This window comes from Mirounga angustirostris, unplaced genomic scaffold (assembly GCF_029215605.1).
Source record: "Mirounga angustirostris isolate CCGP_5_RB_7025 unplaced genomic scaffold, mMirAng1.0.hap1 SCAF_11, whole genome shotgun sequence".
Taxonomy (NCBI): domain Eukaryota; kingdom Metazoa; phylum Chordata; class Mammalia; order Carnivora; family Phocidae; genus Mirounga; species Mirounga angustirostris.
In genome coordinates this window covers 16,172,835-16,186,767 of record NW_026991719.1, presented here as the reverse complement: position 1 = coordinate 16,186,767, position 13,933 = coordinate 16,172,835, and positions in this window count along the sequence as shown.

Here is a 13,933-nt window from a genome sequence, read left to right as displayed (position 1 = left end):
CTCCCTGCTGAGCCAGGCAGGAGCTGGTCGTGGGGCTCGATCCCAGGACCCTGGGATCATGACCCGAGCCGAAGGCAGACGCTTAACCATCTGAGCCACCCAGGGGCCCCTTAGCTCCGTTTTTTAAAAAGATTTTATTTATTTGAGAGAGAGAGAGAGAGCAAGAGCATGGGGGCGGGGCAGAGGGAGAAGCAGACTCCCCACTGAGCCCGATGTGGGGCTCGATCCTAGGACCCTGGGATCATGACCTAAGCCAAAGGCAGACACTTAACCGACTGAGCTACCCAGGCACCCCTTAGCTCTATTTTTCTATTTATTTCTGTTCTATTTTATATAAGCAGAAGGAGGGCATAAATGAATGCCTGAAATTAATAAATACAGAGCAGGAAATGCCCCTGTAGCTTGAGTGTTTTATTTACCAGGCACCTAAAACCCTTAATTAAACAGTGCTTTGTGTCCTTGTTTCAAAACACCACCTTAATATGTCTTCTTAACTTGAAATAACTATCTGAATTGTAAACTGGACAAAATGGGATTCTCCTGAGCTTATTTTTTACCCCCCCCCCGCCCCCCGCCAAGATTCCTTTCCCCTTCCCTGAGCACCTGGGTGTGCTCTCCACTTACCAGAGAAGGAACCATCCTTGTGCATGGGAGTGGTGTTGCCTCTTAGGAGTTTTTGTTCTTTTCTACCTTAATTGTGTGTGTTGGGTTCTCTGGAGCACTCGTCAAGGGTGATAAGTGGTGGTGAAATATTATGATAGCCTTCAGTGGAAGCTTTCCTTTCACTTGGATAACTTTTCCCCCAGTGGAGATGTATGTTATGAACAAAATTTAAGTGATCATTTTCATTAGCTAGGTAACCAATATTATTTAAGCTGTTTTAGTTACATCTTCAGACTATAAGCTCTCTTTTAGAAATTACTAATTCTAATTATAGTTTTCTTACTGCAAAACGTGTTTCTGCTTTCCTTTTTTTCCCCTCCTCACCCACCTAAATTTCCACTTAACTTGATTTTGTTTTTGTCAGTCATAAATTATTTCTAAAGAATAATTGCTTCTTATTATATGTGCTGCCGAAGCGAGCACGAATAATTTCTTCTTATTAATGGTCCATTAGTTTTGACATATCCCTAATCTTCTGGGATGAGATTAGCTCTTTTTATAGTAGAACGGTCAAGAAAGCAGAATGTGGACCGTTTCACTCTACCGTGTTAGCTTTAATTTCTCTTAGTTGTCTTTTACTTTCTCTCAGTTTTGACTAAGGGACCCCAGAAGACTTGGGGTCTTTCTATTAAGGAGTACTGAATATCCTTTGTGGTACATAATTTCATCTTTATTAGTTAAAAACTAAAAGGATTCTTGGGACGCCTGGGTGGCTCAGTGGGTTAGGCGTCTGCCTTCGGCTCGGGTCATGATCCCAGGGTCCAGGGATCAAGCCCCACATTGGGCTCCCCCTGCTTGTGTGCTCGCTCTCGCTGATAAATGAATAAAATCTTTAAAAAAATAACTTAAAAAAATTAAAAGGATCCTTGCCTCTTTGGTGTGTGAAGAAGATTTCAGAGTGAAATCTTTTTAAAGATTTATTTACTTTAGAGAGAGAGAGCTGGGGGGAGAGGGGCAGAGGGAGAGGGAGAGAGAGCCTGACGCAAGGCTCAGTCTCACGACCACAAGATTACAACCTGAGCCAAAACCAAGAGTCAGGTGCTTAACCACTTGTGCCACCCAGACACCTCTAGAGTGAATGCCTCTTATAATCAGGCCAGTTCAAGCAGGAGATACCACATGCAAGGATCCGGGCTGCCCAATAGAACTTTCCGTGAGGATGCAGATGTTCTATGTTCCACGTGGTAGCCACCAGCCACCGTGGGGCTATGGAGCACTGAGGAACTGAGTTTTTAATTGTAATTGATTTTAGATAATTTAAATTCAAATAACCACATGTGGTGGTGGCTCCTGAATTGGACTGTGCAGTTAACTAAATGTTGACTAACCTTGCCAGATGAGGATCTGAAATGAGGAATAAGTTTCAGGCCTTAAGTTACTTCAAACTCATCTATTCTTGGTTTCTCCTCTACAAGCTGTGGTACTTGGTCGTTATTCAGCCACTCTCACATGTGCACAGGCCATCAAGTACAGAACCCAGAAGTTACCTCCTGTTGTTCATATCAGATCTGTAGGGCCATGATGGAATCTAGTACCCAAGACTTATTTCTGGCTCCTGGTGGCCCTGGGGTGCCCATGGTCAGCCAACTCCTCTCTGTCCCTGCCTCATTTTTGGCTCTACAAATTGGCTGGAGGATAAATTGGATTGACTTACAAGGCATTACCAAACCATTAGATGAAACCATGAGCTGTACAGGATTTGGGTGGCCTGTGGGGAGAACTTTTCTAGTGAAAGACCGGCAGGGACTGAGACCATAGGCCTAGGCCAGAGAACCCTATGGTGGAAGGTGAGGTTGGTGAGGGCATTTGGGGGCATTGGACACCACAGCTGAATGAGTCATATTCCCTCTTCTCTAGGACATACTCACCTAAGTAGATAAGCCTCAGCTCTCTTGTTCCAGCTTGTTCTTTGCAAACTGTGGCCACATCTGTTGGCCCATGAGAAGAACTCAGTTGCTTGTCTGTAAGATGGTACACTAGGAAATCTGACTGGTGCTTTCCAACTCTTGAGATACTGTGATCCTCCACTGCCAGCTCAGGAGGCAAAGGGAAAGGGTAGGTTTTTCTTTACCCTTTTGTTATGGGGATCACAGCCAAGTAGTCTTAGAGCCAACAGACTTACCAACTTTCCCCTTAACCTCCCTCATTATGACCAAGCAGGGACTTCTGCTTTCTCCTTTATCTCTTATGACCCCATCCCTCTTGCCTGGGTTAGACCTGTCATCTGGGGCCTGACCATTATTACAAGAGCCTTAGAGGTTTCTGTCCCTCCATCCACGTCACCCTCCTGTCATGGATCCATCTTATCACTCTCTTACCTAACCACCTCTGACATTTGCCTAGCATGAGTGTAGTCTAAACTGCTGATAGGGCAGGTATGTTGAAATGGGGCTCCCACTTACCCTTCTAGCCCCCTCTCTCTGGCCAGTGACCACTTGAAGCTTGTAGCATCCAGCACACTCTGCACCCGCTTACACCTCACTGCTCATGGACATGCTCTTCCCTGTGCCCAGAATTCCCTTCCTCTCTGTATCTGCCATGTTCATCCTTTAGTACTTGTCTCACATCTCACCTCTTCCCTGAAACCTTCCCCGACCATACACTTTTGGTGGATTTTTCTTTTCTCCCCCATTTCCATTATGGTTTTGATAATGTTAATGCAGGTAAATCAGATCATGTGCAAATAAACTTGGGGTTGGCATTTGGAAACTTAAGTACACAGATCTTAAGCATATAGTGTGATGAATGTTTATTTATACACCTATATAACCAACACCCAGATCAAAAACCAACATTTCCAGCACCTAGAAAGCTTCCTCATGCCCCCTCCTAGACAGTGGGCCCCAAAGGGAACCATTGTTCTCACCTCTTTTTTTGAAGATTTATTTATTTATTTGAGAGAGAGAGAACATGTGTGTGATGGGGAGGAGCAGAGGGAGAGAGAAACTCAAGCAGACTCTGCGCTGAGCATGGAGTGCTACGCAGGGCTCGATCTCCCCACCCAGGAGGTCATGACCTGAGCCGAAATCATGAGTATCACGAGTCGGACGCTTAACCAACAGAGCCACTCAGGTGCCCCCTCACCTCTTTTCACTGTGTTTAGTTTTGCCTGTTTTTGAACTTTATTAAAATGGATTCACATAACATGCCCATTTTTATTATGGCATAATATACATAATCTAAAACTATTTTAGCAGTTTTTAAGTTCAGTGGCATTAAGGACATTCACATTGTTGTGCATCCATCACTGCCATCCATCTCCAGAACTTTTTCATCAAGTATATACTTTTTTTTTTAAAGATTTTATTCATTCATTTGAGAGAGAGTGAGAGAGAGAGCACCAGCAGGGGGAGGGGCAGAGGGAAAAGTAGGCTCCCCACTGAGAAGGAACCCGATGCAGGGCTCTATTCCAGGACCCTGGGACCATGACCCGAACTAAAGGCAGACGCTCACCGACTGAGCCACCCAGGCACCCCAAGTATATACTTTTTTCTGTCTGGTTTTTTTCACTCAGTATTATGTCTGTAAGATTCACCCATGTTGTATATATCAGTTGTTCATTTATTTTTATTTCTGAACAGTATTACATTGTGTGACTATTACTGTAGTTTGTTTCATCCATTCTTTTGCTAATGGACACATGGGTTATTTCCAGCTTCTTATTCTTTTGACTAAAACTGCTATGAACATGCTTGTACACATCTCTTGGTGCCCATACAAATGCATCTCTATTGCTTATATGCCTCGAAGTGGAATTGCTGGGTCATAAGGTAGGCACATGTTCAGCTTTAGCAGATGGTGCCAAACTGTTTTCCAAACAGTTGGAAGCAGTTTCCTATTGTGGTTATAAGAAATTACTGCAAATTTAATGGCTTGTAGCAACATGAATTTATTATCTTATAATTCTGGAAGTCAGAAGTCCTAAAATATGTGTCAGTAAAACCTTTCTGGAGGCTGCAAGGCGAGAACCCATTTCCTTGCCTTCTCCATCCAGCTTCTAGAGGCTGCCTGCATTCTTTGGCTCATGACTCCTTCCTCTGTTGTCAAGACCAGCAGCATAGCAGTAGCTTCCAGTATCTCTCTCTCCAACTTCTTGTTCCATTGTCGTATCTCCTCTCTCACCCTCACTCTCCTGCCTCCCCTGTGATTGCATTGGGCCCACTTGGGAAATCCTGGATAATCTTCCCATCTCAACAACCTTAACTTAGTCACATCTGCAAAAGCCTTTTTGTCACAAAAGGTAACATTTTCACAGATTCCAGGGATTAGGACATGGACATCTTGGCAGGGATGAGGGGGAGGACATTATTCTACCTACCACCTGGCTGTACCATTTTGCATTCCCATCAGGAAAGCATCAGAGTTTCAGTTCCTCCACATCTTTGTCAGCAGTTGGTATTGTCAGTCTTTTTAATTTTAGCCATTCTGATGGGAATGTGGGGGTACATCTACAGCTACCACCTCCAGACAGTATGTCTTCCTTTGCTCTGATACAGCTTTATTGCAACTGACAAGTATTATAAATATTTGTTTACATGCTTCTGTCTTGGCCAAACCATATATCCTTCATGCAGCAGGTCGTCGTAGCTGGTTCAGTAAATGCTCCTTGGATGGTAAGTAATGACTGAGGGCATTTTTTAATAGAGAAGTGAGCAGAGCTAAAAATGTAAATGAAAGCATGTGCTTACAGTCCCATCTCTGGCTTGAAGTAGGGTTTCTCCCAAATAAAAAGTAGGACCAGAGCAAAGAACCTGGTTTCTAGCTTTTGCATGCTGTTGTCTTTCCCAAGATAGTTAATCTATAAGTGAGTAATGCTGTAGAAGAAGATGTGGGCCTCAACTCCTGAGGGCGTTGGTTGGAAATGACTTCACCTTATATGTAAATGAGAGGGGAATGCAGTTCCAGCAGGCAGCCTTCTGGGGAGTCTGATCTTGGACCTTAGCAGTATCTGAAGTTTTCCTTTTCCCTGGATTCTACTCCAGTATAGCAACACACTTCAGCTTCTGGCTTGCAGAAGGAAGGACTGGAAGGTGAGTGGGGTTTCTTGATCTCAAGGAATGTAGTGTGTGTAGACTTAAAACCACCTTGAAGACTTGAGACTGGAATTTCTGAGGTGAAGGTGAAGCCAGAGTAGAAAAGAATTTCTTATGCCCCTGGACACAGAGTGGTGGGTGCAAATGTCTTGACACTAGGGAGATAAACCTGGCAGGAGGAATTAGTATTAGACAAAAGGCAGACCGGATTGTGGCTTCCTTTGGGAAGATTCTAATATGAGTAAATACTCTCTTGTTCTTGTTTGTTCCCAGTTTACGTTGCTGGGCACACCCCTGGTTTCATGAGGGCTATAAGGTTTCAGGGCCTCAGTCTTATCTTTCCAGGCCACTGACGTGTTGGCAGCATTCCTGCAGCCTGGCATTACTTTGACCCTGTGGGGTATGGCATATGTGAGAGAAATGTTGCCATTGATGTGGCATAGGACTTCTTTGGCGCTCACGAGAAAACCTCTCTGTCACTGACAAGACCTGACTGGTCAGTATTTAGATCATAAAGGAGTTGGCCTTTTGAGAAAAATACTAGCTCAGGGTAGGAGTTACTATGTTGGGCCTGTGCTGGGGTTATTGGTCCCAGTTGAGACATACTAACAATGTCACAGCTTTAGGGATTTGAATAAGTACACATGTGATTCACAGGATGATCTACAAACAAGCCAGCCATGCCAGCATGGAGGCATGACTGGGCCTTGGGTTGTGTGGCTGACACATACACCAGGAGGATTGGGATAGGCTGAACAGAGCCATGGCTATGTTTATGGAGTCCCAGTGACTTCCTGGATGTCCTCTCCTCTCTGCCTGGCATATTTGAGTTGTGGAAAAGTCATGTGGTTGCATTCCTGCTGAGAACTGACCTTCCCACACTCAGACCAAGGGCCTGGCCTTTTGGAGTTACCCTCGGTTGACACCAGGTCTGGAGGGGATCTTGAGAGAAAACATGGGGTACTGCCCCTGTAAGCAGGTGCATGTTAATTTTTTCCAAGACAGACAGTGGATCTTTGCTCCACGTTCTCTGAGGCTGGAGGGGCACCCCTTACCTCCTAGGTCAAGAAGTCCTTTATGTTTATATAGACATCTCTCCTCTAAATGCCCCTCCTCTTGCTTTGCCCTCTGTGAACAGGCAGAACAACCACTCAGCATCCTTTTGACAAAACCTCCCAGTCTCCATAAGAAACCCGGGGCCTTCTGTGGGGCCCAGTTCCCTAAACCTTCCTTACGTGACTTTTTGTTTGGTGTTTACTTCTGTAACATTGGTGTCTCCCTTATCTAACTTTTTGCACAGACTACCCATTGTGTAGCCTTTTTACCTCTTTCTTCAGTTAAGAATTTACTGATGAGGTATCACCTCATATCTGTTAGGATGGCTATTATCAAAAAACGAAAGACAACAAGTGCTGGTGAGGATGTGGAAAACTGGAACCCTTGTGCACTGTTAGTGAGTACAAACTGATGCAGCTGCTGTGGAAAACAGTATGAAGGTTTCTCAAAAAAAAAAAAAAACAAACACGTAGAAATAGAATTATACCATATGATCCAGCAATCCCACTTCTGAGTATACATCCAAAAGAATTAAAATCAGGATCTCAGGGATATTGACACTGTTCACAACGGCTAACATGTGGGAACAACCTAACAAATATCTATGTACAAATGAATGGATAAAGAAAATGTGGTATATACATATAATGGAATATTATCTAGCCTTAAAAAAGAAGAAAATTCTGCAATATGTGACAGCGTGGATGGACCTTTGATGACATTATGAAATAAGCCAGTCATAGAAAGACAAATACTGTATGCATATATTCCACATATATGAAACATCTAAAATAGACAAATTCACAGAATCAAAGAGTAGATTGGTGGTTTCCAGGGGGTAGGGGCAGCAGGGAATGGGGAGTTACTAATCAATAGACATAAAGTTGCAGTTAAACAAGAAGAGTAAGTTCTAGAGATCTGCTGTACGGCATTGTACCTGGAGTCAACAATATTTTTTTTTTTAAAGATTTTATTTATTTATTTGACAGAGAGAGACACGCGAGAGAGGGAACACAAGCAGGGGGAGTGGGAGAGGGAGAAGCAGGCTCCCCACTGAGCAGGGAGCCCGATGCAGGACTCGATCCCAGGACCCTGGGATCATGACCTGAGCCGAAGGCAGCCGCTTAACCGACTGAGCCACCCAGGCGCCCCTGGAGTCAACAATATTGTATTGTACGTTTAAAAGTTTATTAAGAGGGGCGCCTGGGTGGCTCAGTCAGTTAAGCATCTGCCTTCGGCTCAGATCATGATCCCGGGGTCCTGGGATCGAGTTTCACATCCGGCTCCCTGCTCCGCGGGAAGCCTGCTTCTCCTTCTGCCACTCCCCCTGCTTGTGTGCTCTCTCTCTCTCTCTCTCTCACTCTCACACACACATAAAATCTTTAAAATATAAGTTTATTAAGAATGTAGATCTCTCGGGGCACCTGGGTGTCTCAGCCGGTTAAGCGTCCCACTCTTGATTTTGGCTCAGGTCATGATCTCAGAGTCGTGAGATCAATTCCCACATCCGGCTCCGTGCTCAATGTGGAGTCTGCTCAAGATTCTCTCCCTCCCTCTTCCCTTCTCCCCACTCACGCTCTCTCCCTCTCTAAATAAATAAATAAATAAAAATTTTTACTTAGAGTGAGTGTGATAGAGAGAGCACAAGCAGGGGAAGCTGCAGAGGGAGAAGGAAAAGCAGGCTCCCCGCTAAGCAGGGAGCCCAACATGGGGCTCGCTCCCGGCATCATGATCTGAGCCGAAGGCAGTTGCTTAACCGACTAAGCCTCCCAGGTGCCCCTAAATAAAAGTCTTTAAAAAAAAAAAAGAATGTAGATATCATGTTAAGTGTTCTTACCACAATAAAATCAAAAAATACAAAAAATTTAAAAAGAATTTACCGTTTAAGACCTTAATCTGATCAGTTACCATCTTAGTAGCTATGTAGCTAAGTAAGTAGCTATGAGGATGTGGGCTAGTTTCTTGGTCTGTTCTTAGCCTCAGTTTCTTTACTTATAAAATGGGGAAATAACAGAAATTCCTCACCGTGTTGACCGGAGGATTGTATGAGGTAATGCATGTAAAGTATTTAGTACAGTGTCTGGCACATAGGTGCTCCATGAGGTAGGTGGTATGGCCATCATCATCTGTGCATCAAGTGTAAGACCCCAGACCTTATGTCTATGAATATAAAAAATATTTGAGGGTGCCTGGCTGGCTTAGTCCGTACAGCATATGTCTCTTGATCTCAAGTTCGGGCCCCATGTTGGGGGTAGAGAGTACTTAAAAATAAAATCTATAAAATCTATATATATGTATATATTTGTATATAGCATACATTTATATCAATGTACTTATATTGATATATTTGTATCCTGGCTTTGCCTTCCAAGGAACTAATGACCTAGTGAGATAGGCTTTCTCTAATTTAATATAATCCAAGTCTAACACTGAAAAGTACCATAAATGGAAATACAAAAATGGACCATGAGGCCACAGATAAGCACAGTTAATTCTGGCAGAGGACCCAGGGACAGTCTTTGTGCATGTGTGAGTCTTCCCAGTCACTTACATTAGGTGTCCTGTGGTTAGCAGGACAACACTGCCAAGTACTCAGCGAATTGTTACTGGAGGCCTGTCTTTGGCCAGACTCTCCACTTTCTACACAGGAATGGTGGTTCTTTTTCTCCCACTCAGACTCAATTTATATATTGAAATTCTTGAAGGATACAGTTGTACCGTATTCAAGAGTCTGTTCAGCCAGTGGCATTCCTTTTCCTCTTCCTGTAAGTATGTCAGAGACTTGTCCTATGTCCAGTTTCTCATTGTCCTAGGTGAACTTACTCTTCTCACTTTGTGTAGTTAGCATTTTTCCACAAGGGACACAGGTGAATAGAGGAAAATTCTTATTTTTTTGTCCTCTATCCCTCTTTGACACCCACTGCTAGATGTTTTGCTCCATAAATTGGCCTGGAGATCAAGACATCATTCAACTTTCTGGAACTGTGGAAACTGTCATGGCTTTTGGCAAGATAAGAGAGTTGAGTGGTGTGCTATAAGTTTAGAACTTTAGACTCTGTGCTGGCCAGTATGGTAGCCAATTGTCCCATGTGGCTATTTAAATTAATTAAAATAAAATTTAAAATTTAGCTCCTCAGTTGCACTAGTCACATTTTAAGTACTCAGTAGTCCCATGTGGCTAATGGCTACTGTATTGGACAGCATAGATACAGAACATTTCTTTCATTGCATAAAGTTCCATGGGACAGCACTGGTTTAGAGGGTTATCTTAACAGTTGTAAGCTACTTAATAGAGGAAGACATAGATGTTTATCCATGCTGTGATGGTTTTGATCCTTCTTCCTTGATCCTTATTCCAAATGATCCAAGTTGGATGTATAAGCATTAAATGTAACTGCCTAATCAACTGAACCTTGACTAATGCATGTAAAGTATTTTGACTTCGAATGTGTAGTGCAAAAATGGTATTCACTTTCTGAAGTCTTTTTTGTACTGCCATGTTACCCTGAAGCAGCTATCAAGTGTGGATTCTTAGATGAGAGAGCCCTTATTTTTTTAATTGCTTTTTTTATTGTGGTAAATTATATATAACATAAGCTTTATCATTTTAACCATTTTAAAGTGTACAATTTGGTGGCATTAAGTGCATTCACAGTGTTATGTGACCATCACCACTATCCTTTTACAGAACTTTATATCATCTCAAACAAAAACTATACCCATTAAATAGTAACTCTGCATTATGCCCTCCCCCTAATCCCTGGTAACCAATATTCTATTTTCTGTCTCTTTCTTCTAGGTACCTCATATAAGTGGAATCATAAAACATTTATCCTTTTGTGACTGGCTTATTTCACTTAGCATAATGTCCTCAGGGTTCATCCATGTTGTGGCATATATGAGAATTTCATTTCTTTTTAGGGCTGAATAATATTACATTGTATGGATAGACCACATTTGTTTATCCATTCATCTGTTGATGGACACTTGGGTTGGTTCCACCTTTTGGCTATTGTGAACAGTGCTGCTATGTACATGGGTGTCCAAGTATCTGTTTGAGTCCCTGCTTCCAATTCTTTAGGATATATACACAGAAGTGGAATTGCTGGGTGATATGGTAATTCTATCTTTGGCTCTGATTTTTTGGAAACAGTTTAAAAATTATTATTGAGATATAATTCACATAACATAAATGTCACCCTTGTGAAGTATACAGTTAAGTGGTTTTTAGTATATTCACAAGGTTCTACAATCACCCCCACTTGTTTTATAGCCTCTTAGAAACCAGAGTTGGGGAGAGAGACAGAATCTTGAAGGCAGCTTAAGTGGAAGGAAGGGAGCTTTCAAGATTAGTATAAGACTCTTTAAAAAAGTAATTTGTGGGGCACCTGACTGGCTCAGTTGGTGGCGCATGCGACTCTTTGATCTTGGGTCATGAGTTCAAGGCCCACGCTGGGGGTAGAGATTAATTTAAAAAAAAAAAAAAAGATATTTCTACCAAATACTTGGAATGCTGTGCATTGTTTAGCAAGAATACTCTGCTCACTGTGAGGCTTTTAGACTGAAATTCAGAAAGTCTCCCCTGCTACCTGACATATTTTCAGCTACTTATGAGGCCTTGTTTTACGCAACGGGATGTTGAATAACCTCACAAATGGGTCAGACTGCTCAGGAATGCTCTGGAAGCTGTGGCTTCTTTCTTCTTTACTGCACCCCCTATGTTTGCTTTGTCACATATTCTTCCCTGGCTTGAAAGTGGTTCTGTTCCTTCTCTGGTGCTGATCCCAAATTCTGCAACTTCTTGGTTTCCAAACATCAGATTGTTTACAATAAATACCTTCAGTATTGATTTTTAGATTTCAGATTGCTCTGCTTTGAAGCAAATAAAACTTTTAATAATAACTTTTGTTATTGAACAACTCGGGGATTAGGGGTCCTGACCCCTCTGTGCAGTTGAAAACCTGTATATAATTTTTGACTTCTCCATAATTTAACTACTGATAACCTACTGTTGACCAGAAACCTTACTGATAACATATAAAGTCGATTAACACATATTTTGTGTTATATGGATTATGTACTGTATTCTTACAATAGAGTAAGCTAGGGAAAGGAAAGTGTTAAGAAAATCATTAGGAAGAGAAAATATATTTACAATAGTGTACTTTATTTATTGGGAAAAATCCTCATGTATGTGAACCCACATAATTTAAACCCATGTTGTTCAAACCTGTGTTGTTCAAGGGTCAACTGTATATGCCATTCATACATTACCAGGGTGCTCTGATTTTTGCTTGTTCTTGTCATGTAGTTGTGGTTTTAATATTTCATGGTTTGGGGATGGTCTTCTGATAATTGGCCAGCTTTCTTTACTTTGTTTTTTTTGAAAGATTTATTCATTTATTTATTTGAGAGAGAAAGAGAGCATGTATGCATGTGAGTGGGGGGAGGGGCAGAGGGAGAGAATCTTCAGACTCCATGCTGAGCGCAGAGCCTGATGCAGGGCTCCATCTCATGACCCATGAGATCATAATCTGAGCCGAAACCAAGAGTCGGATGCTTAACTAACTGAGCCACCCAGATGCCCCTCTTTACATTTTTTTATACTGTATAGTTCCCCCACTCAGAGTATATAATTCAGTGGTTTTTAGCATATTCAGAGTTGTGCAATGTACAACCATTACTACAATCAATTCTAGAAAATTTTCTTCACCTCAAAAAGAAATCTCATACCCTTTAGCAGTCACTCCCCGTTTCCTCCCAATACCCAGCCCTAGGAAACCCAGTCACTAATCTACTCTGTCTCTATAGATTTGGGGCCATGCTCTCTGTCTTGCATCCTTAACAGTGATTTTTTTAAAAAGATTTTATTTATTTATTTGACATAGAGAGACACAGCGAGAGAGGGAACACAAGCAGGGAGAGTGGGAGAGGGAGAAGCAGGCTTCCCAGAGCAGGGAGCCCAATGTGGGGCTCAATCCCAGGATCCTGGGATCATGACCTGAGCTGAAGGCAGCCGCTTAACGACTGAGCCACCCAGGTGTCCCCTTAACAGTGATTTTTTCTCCCCTAAATTGTACTATAAGCCACCCACCCATCTTTCCCTCCCTGTTGCATTCTTGTCATTTGTCTATTTCTTTTTTTTTTTTTTTTTTAACTCTTGTGATAGTAGTAGGTTAGCTATAAATCCTTTAAAGTGGATGGGGCACAGCTGCAGGAATTCATCCTAAAACAGCAAGGATGGACAGATAGCCACTGCTGAGCCCTGGAACACCCTTTTAAGGCACCTGCCTTTATTCTATACTTTGAAGCCGGCTTTCTTTTCACTGGGTGGGCTGCCAGGACCTTGAGAGCTAAGCCAGTGAGAGCCACTGGGCCAGAAGCTGCCCTGGGATTGATCCCTGATTCCATGTAAGTTCCAGGACAGAAATCAAATACACAATTTCCAGATGTGTAAATTCAGTAACTTCTTCTCTAACAGGAACAATATTTAGTAGTCATTAATGGTAGAAGAGCTTCAGAATCTGCAAATATCTGTCTGTACCATGCCAGTCACTATTACTGGCAATGAGAAAAGATTGGTGCACTTGAGCATAAATAGTTTATTCATTTAGTATAGTGTTTTTCTCACTTTTGTAGTCAGATGCCCTGGGATTAAATCCTGGTTCTGCTTTTCTTAGCTAGGTGACCTTGAGCAAGTCACTTCACCTTTTTGGAAGACTCCTCTCTTCCTCTCTGAAGGGGAGAATAATGAATCTGACTGCATGAGGTTGTTGTGAGATTTAAATAGGATAATACAAGCAAAGCACTTAATACAGTGCCTGGCTAAGAGTAAGAGATGAATAAATGTTAGCTGGTATTAAGGGGCTGTATTTATTATGTGTCTGCTGTATACAAGGTGCCAGGTTAGGTTCTATAAGAAATAAACCAGGGTCTCATGAATGGAATTCAAGCCCTCTTGGTGTTATAGTTGTGCCTGGAGCTTGATGGTTAATGCTGGGGAAGCAGAGGCTAGGTGGCATCCACATTTTACTTGTCTCCATAGAACTATACATTTTATTAAATAATTTTCATAAAACACACTGTTGATTGTAAACATCAACACAGGAAAGATTTGGCTGAGGTTAGGTTTTTCCATTCATCCCCTGCATGAATGGTGGGGCAGGCTACTGACTGCCTAC